The sequence below is a fragment of the Phacochoerus africanus genome, chromosome 2, assembly GCF_016906955.1.
Source record: "Phacochoerus africanus isolate WHEZ1 chromosome 2, ROS_Pafr_v1, whole genome shotgun sequence".
Lineage (NCBI taxonomy): Eukaryota > Metazoa > Chordata > Mammalia > Artiodactyla > Suidae > Phacochoerus > Phacochoerus africanus.
In genome coordinates this window covers 77,911,442-77,918,331 of record NC_062545.1, presented here as the reverse complement: position 1 = coordinate 77,918,331, position 6,890 = coordinate 77,911,442, and the positions used below count along the sequence as shown (strand labels likewise).

General features: G+C 45.3%; 1 non-coding gene across 1 annotated transcript; it reads right to left on the bottom strand.

Annotated features, from left to right (window-relative positions):
* Nucleotides 1-2,247: 2,247 nt before the first annotated feature.
* LOC125121659 (U6 spliceosomal RNA) lies at nucleotides 2,248-2,354 on the bottom strand. Its single transcript, XR_007133543.1, has one exon. It is a non-coding gene; the product is annotated as a U6 spliceosomal RNA (small nuclear RNA).
* Between the last annotated feature and the right edge of the window lie 4,536 nt (nucleotides 2,355-6,890).

Here is a 6,890-nt window from a genome sequence, read left to right as displayed (position 1 = left end):
CTGCCCAAAAAGGCGTCTCAGTTAATGAGGTGCCGTTGGTCCCCATTCTCGTGCTGTTTCATGAATGAGTATAGCCTCTTCTTCCCTACCTGATTCTAAGCAGACTTCAGAGACTATGGTTTTTTTTATTTCATTCATTCATTCACTCCTTCTTTCAACCATAAAAATTGCCAAAGTGCCAGGCATTATGCTAGGTGATGGAAAATAATAATAATCTGTAACCCTTAAATACATGGACTTCATGGCTGTCAAAGTGCTTGTAGATAAATTACCTCGTTTATTCCTCTAAACAGCTCCATGAAGCCAGGGATCTTATTTCCATTTTATGGGCAGAGAATGATGCAAAGAAAAAGTAAAGGGAAAAGAGAGAAGTATTTGTTAACTGACCAAAGGTCCTGAACATTCCGTGCAAGCTGGTGCTGGTGGAAAATGACACACTTCAGGGCCTGAATGGACTTTGATCCCTGAATTATTTGGTGCTTTGCATAGACCACCACGGCAGGCAAAGGGTCACATCCTAAACACTTTGGAGGAAGACAATTTTGATGTTGATGAGATTTCAGGTTATGTCTGGGGAAGGGGGAAAGGAGGGTAATGAATTCCAAGGAGGAGGTAATGAATTCCAAGGAGGAGGAGATTAACAACGCTGGTCCAAATATGTGGGGGTGGGAGGGCAGGCAAGACTTAAAGGAAAGTCAGGAGGTTGAGGTTGATTTCAGTCTAGGGGAGAGGACAGCCGGACAAAGAATGGGGGGCCCAATGAAGGCATTAGAGCACAGAGAGCAGAGATTTAGAATCCCAGGACTGTGTCCAGGATGTTACAAACTGGCCTTGGGAAAAAGGAAACACTCTTTGTGCTTTCACCAACAACTTCCAGCCAGCAAAGTGGTTCCAGATTTCTGGCAGCCTTTTAAATTAGCTTCAGTCCCAAATTTAAAGCAGAAACTGCCCTAGATTCCTCTGTTTCTCAAAATTTCCCTTTTCTGTTGCACCAGGAAGCTCAAGATACTCCTCTCTGATGATCTCGTGGATGTTCAGAGACTGTGGCTTCCCGGATGAACCAATGAGCCAAATATTTATTGCCTCGGGATCGCCATGGCGAGAAGGGTGGGATGAGGCCGGCACCGCAGCAGGTACCATGTGCTGATTTATGGCAGGATGCTTGTGATGTACCTTTGTGGGGATATGTGTTCAGCAAAAGAGGTTATACCTGAGTAGGATGCCGGATCAGATGGATGGGGTGGGGCCATATCACAAAAGACCTAAAGAGGGAGGAGGTTAAGTCAGAAGGTCTAATTAAAGTCCGGTGCCACAATAGGTTTTCACATCTGTAGAATGAATGCACGTGTGATTTACAACAAGCATATTATTCCGGACCCAGGACACAGCCATCTTTTCTAAATCACTGGGTCCTGGGTGTTACATTGGGACAAAACTCAAGTATGAGATTCACATCTTGTAGAGTTATCCTGAGATCAGGGCTGGAGAGGGGTCTGTCCTTTTCCTGAAGACAGTGACTTTCAACTCCCTAGATCTGTGATGCGTGGGAAGCAGAGGAGGAAAGGCTGGAAGAGTACTTCACATGTAATGGGCGCACCCTACTAATTGCTGAATAATAGAGAAACCATGAGTGAAAGAGGAAAGAAGCCACTACTGTGGCCAAATTCTCCTCCTGTGCAAGATGGGCCCCAGGAGAGCAGCCACAGGGAAGGTGGAGACTGGGGACATGCCTGCTGCATCCCTGCTGAACACAAGGCCATTTCTGTGAAGGACACTCCACACTGATCACCAAGTCTTCGTTAAACGTCATGATGCCTTCTCCACTTCCCAGTCCTTTCTAGGTATCTAATGTCAAACATGTAGAATGTGTAGAAATCTATATAGAGAGTTTCTGAACGTTAACCAGGCAAGTCTCCCAAATGAAGCCTGTACTGGTCCACAAGAGATGCTTCCAAACAGCCTTCAGCAGAGACGATGTCACCAGAATCCTCTGGGGATGGAACTGTGGGCTTGTCATTCTTTCCCATCACTCCTCCTCCCATTTTTTTTTACTCTTTTTTGAATTAAAGTATAGTAAATTTACAACGTTGTGCCAATTTCTGCTGTACAGCACAGTGACCCAGTCATACCTATATATACATTCTTTTTCTCATATTATCTTCTATCATGGTCTATCCCAAGAGATTGGATACAGTTCCCTGGGCTATACAAGAGGACCTCATTGCTTATCCATTCTAAAGGTTACAGAAAAATATGGAATGCTTCACAAATTTGCATATCATCCTTGCATGGGAGCCTTATTAATCTTCTCTGTATCATTCCAGTTTTAGCAGATGTGCTACCAAAGCGAGCACTCCTCCTGCCTTCTCTCTGCACACAAACCAGGGCACATTTATCTGACCTTCAGACCAGACCTAGGGCACTTGCTCAACTTTAATAATCAGAACAGGGTAAAAAGAGGAAACCTACTAGACCAAGGTCATTGTCTTAAGGAGTAGTCTGAATACCAGCAGGGGGAGCTGTCCGTGAGGAATGTGGTGGGGGGAGCCCTCATTCAACCAGGAAGAGGATTCTTGCCTGAGTTCCATACATTTCTTTCCCTTAAATGTGTCCAAAACTCTCTTAGAGCAATAAAAAACAGAGAGGCCCTTCTTTAGCCATCCTTTTCTTCCTCAACATGAGACTCAAGCAGTAAGAAGCTGGGCCTGCCATGAAGGCCCTGCGCTCATGTGTTTTCTTTGTACCACTTGATCGAACCATCATTTAACACTGGTGCAAGCCTGTGGCTTGGATCCTACACTTCTTAGCTGTTATCAGTTCATTTCATTTGGCCAATACAAAGAAAAGAAAGACTTTCGGGTATATTCATTGAATTCAAATCTAATGCCCATTCCTCTGTCCAAGTTTCCCTGACTTTGGTGCCTGGGGAGATATTGCAGAGGTCATTGACCCAGAATCCTACACTTCCTTAAAGTGGGTTCTGCGGGCTGGATGGAATGAGAGGGAATGAGGAAGAAGAGGGAGGGGGAAGCAAAGGCAGACCAAAGCCAAGTCCTTCTGGTTGGGCCTTTTGGAGGAAAGTAATTGTCCCCCTGCTTGGGAATTCATAACCCAGGCACCTGATGCTAAAAACCGCCCACAAGGAGGGTGGTGGCCCTCTGACCCTTTCATGAGGAATTAAAATCTACACTTTGACTTGTAGCTATGTTCTTCAGCTGGGGAAAGGTACTCTGTGTATCAAATATCTTGCCTCTCAAAATGAGAGATCCTATTTAAAGACTGACTGGGGAGTTCCTGCTGTGGTACAACAGGATCAACTGCATCGTAGAAGCACTGGGATGCAGGTTTGATCCCCAGCCTGGCACAGTGGGTGAAGGATCTGGCGTTGCCACAGCTGCAGCACAGGTCACCATTGCAGCTCAGATCTGATCCCTGGTGCAGGAAGTCCATATGCCTTGGAGTGGCCAATGAAATAAAATAATAAAGACCTGTTGGAATGCTGAATGTTTTTCTATGACAGCCCCTTTTGGAATCTGCCCTCTTCTACATTCAGGAGGGAAAGTCTCAGCTCATACCTCATGAACACACAGTAATAGCACTAGCTCTGCTACTCTGGAGGCAATTATCCAACATCATCATGGGTAGTCTTTTCCCACTTTAGACTTGAGTAGAGTCTACTGCTTTTACAAGCACTTTGGATGCAAGCACCTGTGCACAAGACGATGGGGTGAGATAGTCAGAATACTTAGGTCCTGACAGCCCTTTGGGGTGGATGGTGCAGAGGGGCCTGAAAACCCCTGCCAAAAATGTGCAGGGTTTACTGAGATGGTCAGAACATGTAGTTTAGTTCAAGATATGCTTCTTTTAGGTAGATATTCATTTAACGTCTGCGACATACAGCACTTGGTGCTATGGGAAGGAAAAAGGAAGACAGAGCCCCTGCTGTGTAAAAGAGGTATAAGGTACAACAGACTCAGACTAAAAGAAGTCTTGTTAAAGCTTCATTCTGGAAGGGGTATACATTTCTGAGTTCCCCTTCTCTGGCTGCTGAAGAGAGTTGAATTATTAGCTAGAGTCCACTCCATCCAGACAACCATCTCAAGTGGCACCAGACCTCTCCAGCCTTTGATCAAGGACTTTAAGGACATACTCAAAGCATTTGTTGGGAAAACACTGGATCAACACATGGAAATGACAGCTAGATGCAATGAGCCTGGCTCACACTTAGAAACCTCAAGCACACAACATCAGATGTTGGTCTGTCTTGGGACCTGAGACACAATTTCACCTCTTTATCCTCCAGGAACTAGTGAGACCAAGTTCCTTGCCAACTGGTCTGAGTTCTGATGTGGTCAGGTTTCTCTTCGCCTTGGCTGCCTCTCCTCGGCTGGTTGGTGCCTGTTTAGGCCTTTTGCCAGGCTGACTGGCTGCTTCCTCCTCCCACACACTCAGCACCCTGGTGGCTGCCAGCTGGATCTTCCCCTGTCCCTAGGGGACTGGCTTCTCTTACATCCTCTCTCTGCCCTGAGAACTGTCTCTGGGCCTTTTAGTAAAATGGGAGAGGAGACGGTGTGATGGAAAGATCTGTTTCCACTGTTTGGGGTCTGAGATAAAAAGGGATCCTGCCTGGAGCAGAAACAAGACTCAAACTGCCACTGCCTGTGTAACTGTTAACTGTCCAGTGGCTGGTTCTCCAGCCTGAGCTCTGACACTGACCATCGCATAGGTTGGGTAGGCAGAAAGCATGAAAGACGTTACATAGAAAATCATGATGAAAGGAGTGCAGGAAAGCAGGCTCTTTGACATTGCCTAATTCAGCCCCCTCTCATGTCTCTTCATGCCTCAGTAATAGGAAATCAATCTAAGTGCTATACAGGGGTATCCATGGTATCTTTCCCTAAAGATAGGAAAATATGTTCAGGGACAGCAAGTGCAAAGGCCCTGAGGTATGTTCAGAGAATAGGAAGAAGGCCAGTGTGGCTGGAGTAGAATGAGAGAGGGTGAGAAATGTGAGAGGGAGCCGAAGCAAGAGAAGTCACAGAGGGTCTTGAAATCAGACTAAGAATTTTAGCTTCTGTGTTTGAGTGCTTCGGGCACCAGAGAAAGGATATCTGGGTGCTGTGTGGTCAGGGACAAGAGAATGAAGGGAGACAAGTTAGAGACTTTCACCTTGATTCAAACAAGAGGTGATGATGGCTTGGCCAGGATGGCTGTGATGACTCTGGAAAAATGAAGCAAGTGAGAAATGAAGTATAGGGGAGTTACAGTGTTCCCATTGTAGCTCGGTGGGTTAAGAGCCTGACATAACATCTGTGAGGATGTGGGTTCGATCTCTGGCCTCATTCAGTGAGTTAAGGATCCAGCATTGCTGTGAGCTGTGGCATAGGTCACAGACCTGGCTTGGATCCCTTGTTGCTATGGCTGTGGCATAGGCTGGCAACTGCAGCTCCAATTCAGATAGGGATGGAGTAGGATAGTTACACACATAGCTGTGGAAGTCCCAATAAGGGACCATAGATAGAGAGGGAGCCCTAGGGGACTTTGGGAGACCCCTGTAAGTTAATAACTGCTCAAGAGGGCCATCAGAACAAGGCAGGCTTGCTTGACTAGTGGAGATGTGAGACATGCCTCAGGTCACTGGGTGGGGAATGGGGTGAAGCCTGCATTCATGCTCAGATCAGGGGCAGGTGTTTAAGGACCAGCCTTCTGCTGATTTGAATAAGCACGATGACAGTCCTGGTTTGACCTTAGAGGGTCAAATTCTCTCTTAGTAGATACCAAGGAGGACCTACTACTCAAAGAAAGAGAAAAAGGTGGTCTTTCCCCACCCCCACTCCCCTTGGATGATAAAACGGTAGCCTACCTAATTCTTGGGGCAGAGCCTCCTCACCTGCCTGCTTCCATCTCTCACAAGCATCCTATCGTATCACTGTCTCTCGCTGAATTCCTTCGATGCTGAAGAACAAAGAACCTGAAACTCAGTAAGTCCAGACACCAGGTGAGTGATTCTATTTTAAAAACTGTGGATTCACACAAGGGACCCAGAATTGCCAAAGAAATCCTGAGGAATAAAAACCAAGCAGGAGGTATAACTCTCCCAGACTTCAGGTAATATTACAAAGCTGCAGTCATCAAGATGGTGTGGTACTGGTACCAAAACAGACATACAGACCAATGGAACAGAATAGAGAACCAGAAATAAACCCAGACACCTATGGTCAATTAATCTTCAACAAAGGAGGCAAGAATATAAAATGGGAAAAAGACAGTCTTTTCAGCAGGTGGTGCTGGGAAAACTGGACAGCCACATGTAAATCAATGAAGCTGGAACACACCCTCACACCATGCACAAAGATAAACTGAAAATGGCTTAAAGACATAAATGTAAGACCAGACACCATCAAACTCTAGAAGAGAACATAGGAAAAACATTCTCTGACATCAACCTTACAAATGTTTTCTCAGGTCAGTCTCCCAAGGCAACAGAAATAAAAGCAAAGACAAACAAATGGAACCTAATCAAACTGACAAGCTTTTGCATGGCAAAGGAAACCATAAAAAAACCAAAAAAAAAAAGACAACTTACAGAATGGGGGAAAATAGTTTCAAATGATGCAACTGATAAGGGCCTAATCTCTAAAATATACAAACAACTTATGGAACTCTACAGCAAAAAAGCCAACAACCAAATTGAAAAATGGACAAAAGACCTGAATAGACATTTCTCCAAGGAAGACATACAGATGGCCAACAAGCACATGAAAAAAAGCTCAATATCACTGATTATTAGAGAACTGCAAATCAAAACTACTATGAGATACCACCCCCCACCAGTCAGAATGGCCATCATTAATAAGTCCACAAATAACAAATGCTGGAGAGGGTGTGGA